At 49.4% G+C, this 9369-nt stretch overlaps 1 long non-coding RNA gene across 1 annotated transcript; it reads right to left on the bottom strand.

Annotated features, from left to right (window-relative positions):
• Positions 1-5948: 5948 nt before the first annotated feature.
• On the bottom strand, positions 5949-7122 carry LOC139084912 (uncharacterized). The gene is made up of 2 exons (XR_011542852.1): positions 6685-7122; positions 5949-6303 (listed from the first exon to the last, which is right to left on the bottom strand). It is a non-coding gene; the product is annotated as an uncharacterized lncRNA (long non-coding RNA).
• Positions 7123-9369: the final 2247 nt, after the last annotated feature.

Genomic DNA, 9369 nt, shown 5'->3' with positions numbered 1-9369 from the left:
TCGGTGCCCCAGGATCGCACTCAGCCCCCTTTGTAGTGGTGCTGGCATCCTGAAGCAGAGGCGTGTGAGAGAGCCAGCTAACACAAAGCTTTGGCACCAGGATTTACCCAGAACTGAGGTTGGGAGGCTGCATGCCTGGTGGCCTAGGAGCAGAAGGTAACAGTGAGGATAGGCGAGGACAACCCTCTCAACCACAGCGGGGCAAAGAGCACTGAAGTGGAAGGGAGGACCAGCTGACACGTTCCCTGAAGAGAAAACAGAAAGGCAGATTCTAGTCCTCAGAGACAACGAGAGGGCTTGTGACTAGTCTGGAAGTCACAGAGGAGAGGAGCTGATGCGATGATGCGGAGAAAGTTGCATGCTCTTAGCAGCTGGTGAGAGGACCCGGTGTTAGCAGGCGCCAGTCTTAGTCAAGATGCTCTGGACCAGCCTGGAGTAATGACTACTTCAGAAGAAGCAGACCACTCTACACAAGAGAAGGAAAGGAACTGGAAGGAGAGGAAGGCAAGCAAGATGGCCAATGCACCAAACTCCAAGAAAATCTATCCTAAATATCTACTCAACTTGTAAAGATCTTGAATCATACTTCCAGCAAGAGTAGTAGCTAACATTTAGTGCACATTCACTGTAGTCAGACCCACTACTAAATGCTCTGTATATTTCTCCTAGGAACAGTTTATGGGGTAATATTTCACTTACGATTATCTCTGTTTTACAGATGAGGAAACTGAGGCTTGGAAAAATCATGTAACTTTCTTAAGGTCCTGTAGCTCGTGAGAGGCAGACTAGACTTTGACTACAGGATCTTGAGTCGCTAGATCCTTCATCACTAGAATGTACTACCAATACAGTAGTCTCTCTTACCCACAAGGGACACGGCCCAAGACCCTGAGGATACCTGAAATCAAGGATAGCACCCAACCCTATATATACCATTTTTTCCTCTACATACATACCTAGGATAAAGTTTAATTTATAAATTAGCACAGTAAGAGATTAACAACAATAACTGATAATAAAATGGGACAATTATAACAATATACTATAATAAAAGTTACCGTAGATCTTAGCAACCTCAGTATATGATTTTTTTTCTTTCCTTATTAAGTCGAGAACTTTCACTTTTTCACTTAAAGAACCTTACGTCTTCTCTTTGGCATATCTGAATTGCCAGCATCACTACTCTTGCACTTTGGGGCCATTATTAAGTAAAATAAGTGTTACTTGAACACAAGCACTCTGATACTGCGACAGTGGGTCTGATAACCAAGACAACTACTTAAGTGACTAACGGACAGGTGGCACCTACAGCACAGATCCAATGGACAAAGAGACGTCACATCTCAGGCAGGACAGAGTGAGACACCTAGAGATTTCATCACACTACTTAGAATGGCACGTAATTTAAAACTTATGACTTGCTTATTTCTGGAAATTTCCATTTAATATTTTTGGACTGAGGTTGACTACGATAGCCTGAAACCAGGGAAAGCAAAACCATGGATAAGGGGGACTTCTATAATTATTTAATTCTTATTCAGATCTGGACATAGCACCAAGCTGTGAACTTCAGCTAGAATCACCTAAAATTGTGAATCTAGCTCCAAGCCTTCCGGAAGTGAAGAGGTAATCAGAAAGTCAAAAGGAGTTCCGAGGCATACACGAGAATAATAGAACAGCTATGGCAGGGCAACATTAGAGAGACACACATTAGACATTTTTAGAATCTCATGTTAGGAGGATCTAACCATTGTGGCAGAATGAAAAGGGATTGTCAGCTAATGACACAGAACCACAAGAAAATTCATGGGAATAGGAAAAGCGTTTCCTAATCAGGAAACCCAGCAGATTTGTGGACACTTTTCCAAAGGCAGGTTATGGAAAGCTCATTAGCTGAGTCATTTAGAATGGAACCAGATAAAATGTCCACAAAGGTCCAGGAGCAACCTCCCTCACATTGGACAAAATGACCTAAATGATCTCTTCATCTCCCATTGTAAAGAATCTCATTTTTCCACACAGAACACCCCAATCAGCCCATCATCCTTTCCTCTCTTTTAGGTTCACAGAAAACGTGAAGCTAGAAAATTATGACACCTTAGAAAATTCAAATAATTGTTATACTGAATTATCCTAAAATCTTTCTATTTTCTGGCAATACAGTAAGAAACAATTTTTAAAAATTCAAGCACAGGTAAAAACAATCTCATGGAAATATCCTTAATGGTACATAGCAAGCTGAAAAATAAATGCTCTATGCCAATTTTGAAGATATCTATTCGGCATTATGTAGCAAAACCTGGTGCGCACAATGAAAGCATTAAAAGCCAAAATTCCACTATTTCAGAAATACAGTTTATCTTTAGCTTCCCAGGTCCATTAAGCTGATCACTGAAATTTTGGGAAGTGACAGCTATGTGTAGAAACACCCTACTTACGATTATAAGGGCCTTTCCTCGTTGACCATCAACCACACTGCACCAGGCCGAGTGCCTGGGGATGCATGTGGACCCATGGCCCCAGGACCTCACGCCTGCTGGCTCCCCTCTTCCTCACTTCCTCCTCCCCTACTCCTTTCTCTCTCCCTCTCACCCTCCTCCTTCTCCTCTTCCTCCCCTTCCTTCTCCCTAAGAACATTGTTGTGGTAACATTGCTGGTCACCTCTCCCAGGCCCAACGTCCAACCTAAACCTCTTTGGGGTTTCAGGGCTAAGCTCTCAGTAGGACGCAAACACGGGCTCCCTCACTTCTGTTGAGTAGTCGCCTCTTCGTCAGTTTCTGCCTCTCCTCCCCGTCTGGAATGGGCTCTTCAGACACCACAGGGCTTGGACCAGCGGCCAGGTCTACACATTGAGACCCAGTCGGTGGCCAGCGCCGTTGGCAGTTTTAAAGTCCCCTAAAGAATGCGCTGGTGCCCCAGCAGACCTGGCCAGGTGGATTTTGCCTCCAGGGAGTTTGAATGTGGAGAGGGAGGCACTGAGCCTGGGAGTTGCTCTGCCACATCTCCTGGCTGTTCAAACGGGGGTCCCGTGAGGTGCCGCGGTCCTCAGGCCCCTCTGCCGTCGCCTCTCCCGCGGGCTAGCAGTCCGCTTCTGTCGCTCACCACCGGAAGAACGCTCCCACCGCAGCCTGGAGCCCCATTTCACGGTGCTTCTCCATTTCCTCTCTCCCATCATCTTCCCTCCTCACCTTCAGCATAACTTGGGCTCAGCCCTGACCCTACTCAGTTGTTGGGGATTTTTTTTAATCAAGAGAAATATGAAAAAAATATATATTTTTAATGGGCCATATTTCCTCTACCTGGAGGATCTCTGTTGATATTCATTTTTAATATAAAAGCAATATACGCACCTAATTGAAAAGTCAAGCAGTATAAAAAGACATTAAATGAAAACTAACAACTCTCTTCCCCAGACAATCATTGCTAACAGTTTTTCATGCTTCTTCTCAGAAAATAAATTATGTCAGCATATATACTCTTTTATTTTTAAAAAAAACTATTCATAGTAGCCTTTTCTATGGACAGCACCCATGTATATATTTTTTAACTTTTTATTTTAAAAAAATTCAGGCCTACAGAATAGTTGCAAAAGTAGTTCAGAGGTTCCTGTATCCCTTTGGCCCAGATTTCCCAAATGCCACGTTAACATTTGACCAAACTTGCTCCGTCACCCTCGCTCCCTTTCCCTGTCTATTATTATTTCCCTAAACTGGTGGGGACTAGATGGCAGACACAGTGTCTCTTTACCCTGGAATACTCCAGTAGCGATCTCCCAAAATCAAGCACATTCTCTCACGTACGCACAGCACAATCAGACAGTCTGGAATCCACCCCGATGGTAGCACTCGCGTGCACACAGCACTGACAGAACGTTTGAGAGGCTGAGCTGGGAAAGGACGGTCTGATCCAACTGAACTGCCGGCAGGAGCCAGACACGAGCCAGGAATCCTTCCCGCGGGCTGGGTGAGGGCTGTGGCGCACTGGAGACCTGAATGAAGGGGAGTTAGTGTTTGACGGGGACAGAGGTTCTGTTTGAGTTGAGGGAAAGGTTCTAGAAATGGATCCTGATGATGTTTGCACAACAGTGTGAATGTACTTAATGCTACTAAATTGTACATAAGTGGATGAGCAAGAGCAACCTCCCCAAGGAGGGCAGGCTGTGGGCTCTTCCCTCCCACAGCAGACTGAGCAGATGCCCAGAGGACCATGGCCACAGCCACCCAAAGATGCAGGATGCTACCCACCCCTTAAGAACCCACCACCCAGTGGGTAGTCCACCGCTCATTGGCCAAGCAACCCATCATACCCATCAGCGAACATGAGCTACCCTGACAGCTCCTGTGCACCACACAGAATTTTCGTCAGCGTCAGAACTAAAATACAGAGGTCGGGGCATAAATAAACAAAACTAACAATGTCATAGTGTTTGGGAATTTATAAGGCTTCCTTATACGTTAGTTCAATTGATCTTAGCAGGAACGCTGTAGGATGAGGTCTTACAAGAATGCCCAGTTCATCTGCGGAGAAAACTAAGACTCTATATGGGGCGTTGGCCAATTACAACCTGCGGGCCCAATCTGGGTTGGTAAATAAAGTTTGATTGGCGCACAGCCACACCCACTTGTTCGCGTGCCGTCTCTGGCTGCTTTAGCTCTACTGCGGCAGGGCTGAGTAGTCAGGACAGAGACTGTGGCCTGCAAAGCAGGAAATATCTGCTTTCTGGCCCTTTACAAAGAAAGTTTGCCAACCTCTGACATCCAACCTCTATAATTAAAAAGCTGGGGTTCAGATAAAACACTTCAGACCCCAAACCCTGTGCTCTTCCATCACACCACGCCGCCTTCTCCTAGGCAGGCGGAGTAGGGCTGAGATTTGAGTTAGCTGATCACATAACAGCTCCTAGTTATCCAGCGTTGTGTCTCCACATGAAGAGTCTTCACTTACTCATCTACACTCTGCCACTCTTACCAAGAGATTTGATGCAGCTTAAAGCAACGCAGATAATGCACGTGGAAAAGAAGTGAAGAGGCCAGAGTAAAAGAGAAATAACAGAAACGTGTCCAAAAGAGTGAGTAATTTCAGCGATGTGATGAAAGCCCATCTTTCTCTCAGGGAATTGTTCTCTCACTTGTCTGGAGAACTTTCTTGAACGCTTATAGATTTAATGTATTTGGAGAGTGCCACCCGACCCGCACTTCCGCCCTGCCCGGAGCTCACCCAATGGTGTGGACGCTGCTCCTTGCGGCCCTGCCTGGAGTTCAGCCCTGCAGCTCAGGAGAATCCCCTGCCAGCCTCAGTCTGCTCCTGCCGCCCGCCAGCTCCCAACGCAGGGGCCCCTCAGGCCCACACGCCTCCAACACACCAACATCACCTCCTTGGACAGGGACCCCTGACCAGCCCAGCTAGTGTGCTCCCCTCACTTGATCCCTTGCTGCTCTACTCACCCCAAAGCGACTCTCAACAATAGGACCTTCTTACAGCACTAATCGCTATTTGAAATTACTTGATTCAGGTCTTTCCCTTGCTCTGCGAGGCGGGGGCCTCATCCATCCTATTCAGGTCTAGAACTCCAGGGCGACAGCAAGCGCTCCCCTCAGACACCAGCAGGGCCTAAGCCCAGATCGCAGTCCCATCGCTGTTGGCTGGCCCGGAGCCTGACTGACTGTGAGAACCACGACTGGCTCTGAAACAGGAACGTGCCTGCTGAGGTGGAGGGGAATGCTCCTGTGTGGCTCAGGGGCTCAGGTCACCAGGGCCACGGGAGGCCTGGTGTATAGCGTCTGGGGGCCTCAGGATTGTCTTCTCACAGCGAGGCTGTGTGAAGGAAGACCCACAGAGGACCAGCTGCCCTCAGAGCCTCCTCTTACACTGCATGCTCCCTCTTGCATCCTCCTTCTTATCTTCTCTCCAATTGTCTCTCACCTTCTCCCTTTGAATAAAGAAACTTCTCTGTCCAGATTTATTTAATTAGCTGAATCACAGGATCATGAATTTTCTAAATGACCAGAATCTCTTTCCCACTGAGATGTCCCTGGGCCGGAATGTGCTGGGCTCAGGCTGGTCAAGGAGGGCATTAACTGGTAGTCCCCACAGAGGAGCAGGCATGTGGGGGGCGGGGGGGGGAAGCTGCCTGTCTGGGTAACGGTGGAAATTCCCATTTTCCCCCAACAATTGTGGCATCGTCACTTCTAAATCACAGGATGACTTCTCGTGACAGGACCTTCAACACGCTGCTGAGTACCAGAGCTGAGTCCATTCATTCCCCTCAGTGGATTTCATTGCTTGGTGTAGATTTCCTCATACCTGGGGTTCAGAGAGAATATCAGGGTCCAGGATTTTATTGCACACCTCCCCATATCCCTCCTCCTTTTCTACCCATCCCTGCCCCTCCCCCATGTAAAAAAATAAAAAGCCTTCTCTAAGTGTGTTGAAGGTCCTAGGCTCCCACTCGCAGCTGGACAGTGCAATCCACAAGGGGTTGGGGACACTCTGCTCCCCGTCTCCCCTTCTGTTCCAGTCTGCAGCCTGGAACACACGCCCCACGCCCCACCTTAGCCAAACTGTCACAACAAGTCATCCTGTGCATGACCAACCCTAGCTCAAAACGTGAAAGTGGTTGGGGGTCCTGGTTCCTCCCCTCAAAACACTTGGCAAAATCGCACACGATATGATTTGCTAAGTTACCTGGGAAACAGCACCCACAGCTGCAGCCTGAAGACGCCATTCCTTCCTGGCTGGGGAAGCCAAGTGGGGCTGAAAACGTCGTGGAGAGGATCCATGAACCTTGAAGCACCCGTCCTGGAAGCTGGGTGGGGAAGTGCCTGAGGCACCTCCGAGCTGGACCTGAGGGGAGCACAACGCCGCTGAAGCTGCCGCTCCCTTGGGAATCAGAATAGAGCCAGTGTCCGCTGAGATAGTGCAGGTCTGTGTGACTGCTGGGGACAGGTTCCTGATCCCAGCTGCTGTCCCCGTCTTCCAGGTACCACCCCTACAGCACTGCTGCAGCCCCCAAAACACTGAATGGGGCAGGAAGAAAGTTCCCGAAGTTAGAGAAACCCGCCCACTAGTGACCCAAACACAAAACAGAAAACCCTCAGAAATCACTTTGTGGCCAAATCCTGTTTCACTTCTGAGCATTACTAAAAATGCTGAATTGTCAGATTTTCCCCCAGCCTAAATCTCTGCCGGGTGCAAGGTCAGGAGCTTAGGAACATGTCACCGCCACGCACTGTTGTCTCCTAGCAGGCTGAAGGTATTAACGGCTTTCCCAAGCCCCCGAGTTTCTGTGCGGAGGGATGAGGGGCCAGCAGACTCGCGCCATCATCCAGCAGGGTAGTCTGCCCGGGAATCTCCGGGGCCGGCCCACTACGGTTTCCGTGAAACTCACGACTCGGTCTACACCCTTTACACACGGTTTCCCTCCTCCATCTCTGGCACTGTTGTCCGTAACTCCATTTCCTCCACACTTTTCCTCAACAATTCCCTCATCCTCTTCACTGATTATCCCACCCCCATTCTTTCTCCAGGCTCCTGGAAACCTGTGTTCTCTCTGTCTTCAACCGTTTGAGGGGAAAATAATCACTCACAGAAAGAAAGAATCCCCAGCCCCTCTTGCTCTGCAGTCGTGTGGGTTTCATCTGCGCTGAAGGCTGCGACGGCTGAGCCCCCGGAGCCTCGATGGTGCTGCCTGCCTGCGCACTACGGCCGTGGCTCGTGCTGGCGTGAGAGGTGGCCGAGCCGCCTTCTCCACCCCTTGGGTTCCCGCTGGGGTCTCGGGGTTGCGTGATTCAGGGACACGGGTGAGACACGGCTGTCCTCCCAGTCGGGTGGGTGGGAACTGCCTGCTGGGCCCAGGCCCTCGGGATGCGGAGAGGATGCTCCCGGCCTGCAGAGGGCAGCACCCCGGGGGCAGTGCGAGGACCCCTCTCCCAGCTCTCCTTCATGGTCTCAGCTCCCTTGAGTCCCTTCCCCCGGGGCTGGTCTGGGTAAATTCCATCAACCCCACACGACGTGAATGCCCAAAGACTCCCCACGGCCCCGGGATGATGAGCCCGAGTCCAGGACACTCCCTGGCCTGGACGGGCGCCCGCCCAGCGCGCTGCGGCAGCTGAGAGGCAGCCTCGGCTCCACCCTTTCAAGGCTCTTCTATGGCGAGCTTCCCCATGTCTCTTTGAGAGACGCTGGGGGGCCCAAGGGGAGTTCTGAAATGATCAGTTCCTAGGAAAATGATACACATTTTTTAAGTTTTACCTACAAACACGTTTCTAGAAACACATCTATTGAATGAAGAGAAGCACATGGTCTCATTTACCCTCACGAGTGTTGGCAGGAACTTCTGATCATGAAGTCTCCAGTCATATAAGTGCCTTAGGAAAATATTTCTTGAGGGTACTGTGATAGCTGTAAGAAGTGTAAGGAAGAAAGCAGACAGAGGGTCATTATAGAAGCCACTATGCTATGGCCTGGCGTCCTGTCCCCGTGCTAGTTGGACAGCAGATTCTATTAAAAGATGCGCAGAGAACATCTCACCACTCTGGGTTAAGGACCCCATTTTAAGGTACCACAGGTGTCTGGAGAAATGATGCTTCTGAGGCAGCACCAATGACTGAAGGGCATTCTCTCAAGAACACAAGAGCATCTTCATCTCAATCACCCTCTGCCCTCACCACTCTCACAGGACTATCCAGGACAGAAGGAAAATTCTAGAGGGACCTGAGGCTTGTGCCCCAGTAGGACTAAGGGGAGGAAAGACTATGCCTCATACCTCTAACCAACGGCCCCTGGAGACCCTGTTCAATGTGGACCCAGCAGAGAGAACTGTTGGGACATGCTGGTCATCAAGACCTGGCATCGCCCCACATGGCGCCCGGAGAACAAAACCATAAGCAAACCACACTGTGCCCTCGCAGAGCTCACATTCTAGAGGAGAAGAGAGCATGCGACCAGTGGGGTAAGTCCTGCAACAAGGGCAACTGGAGGTGCTCATTTGTCGCAGGAGATGCCCCAACTCACCTTGGAGGGTCAGAGACAGCCTCTTCCTACAGAGGACACCCCCATTTGCAACACACTTCCTCACCTATAAATGCTATAGCTTTTATTAGTGTCCTATGGGATTATACTTGTAGATAAAAAGGAAGCTTGTGGGCTCTTCATTTTTAGGATGGCATGCATCTGACATTTAGTGCTTTAATGACTTAAAGACCAGACTGCTAGTGGTGCAGAGTCTCAGAGCCCGTGGGCTTGTGGTTTAGTAGAAAGAAAATGATAAAAAGTATAAACCAAGAGATGGGGCTTTAAGTATTTGCTGTCTCCACCTTGGGGCAGTCACTTAATAGCAGTGTCCTCATCTGTGAAATGAGCGCCGTGTTA

This window comes from Equus przewalskii, chromosome 7 (genome assembly GCF_037783145.1).
Source record: "Equus przewalskii isolate Varuska chromosome 7, EquPr2, whole genome shotgun sequence".
In the NCBI taxonomy this organism is placed as follows: Eukaryota; Metazoa; Chordata; class Mammalia; order Perissodactyla; family Equidae; genus Equus; species Equus przewalskii.
Note: the sequence above shows the minus strand (reverse complement) of the source record. Positions and strands in the feature narration are given on the sequence as shown.